The 218-nt window shown below is 46.3% G+C and overlaps 1 protein-coding gene across 1 annotated transcript in view; it reads left to right on the plus strand.

Annotated features, from left to right (window-relative positions):
• Positions 1-218, plus strand: part of LOC119593648 (A disintegrin and metalloproteinase with thrombospondin motifs adt-1-like) — an 88,803-nt gene that overhangs the window by 75,465 nt on the left and 13,120 nt on the right. The gene's annotated exons all lie outside the window — the stretch shown is intronic.

Raw genomic sequence — 218 nt, forward strand, 5'->3', positions numbered from 1 at the left:
TTTTTTCTAAAATTCGGTCTGCCGGGATGACATTAGCGGCGCGGAATGTGGTAATAGCTCTGCTCACCAACACACAACGAAATGTCAAACGTTTATGGACGAATATTACCTCATGTATTCCGAACATAATGCCTCGTGTGTTGCAGTCACTCGATGCATCGCAATCTGACACAATTGAGGCCATGATGCAACTGTAGGAGAGGACAAGACGGCATGGC

The sequence above is a fragment of the Penaeus monodon genome, chromosome 32, assembly GCF_015228065.2.
Source record: "Penaeus monodon isolate SGIC_2016 chromosome 32, NSTDA_Pmon_1, whole genome shotgun sequence".
In the NCBI taxonomy this organism is placed as follows: Eukaryota; Metazoa; Arthropoda; class Malacostraca; order Decapoda; family Penaeidae; genus Penaeus; species Penaeus monodon.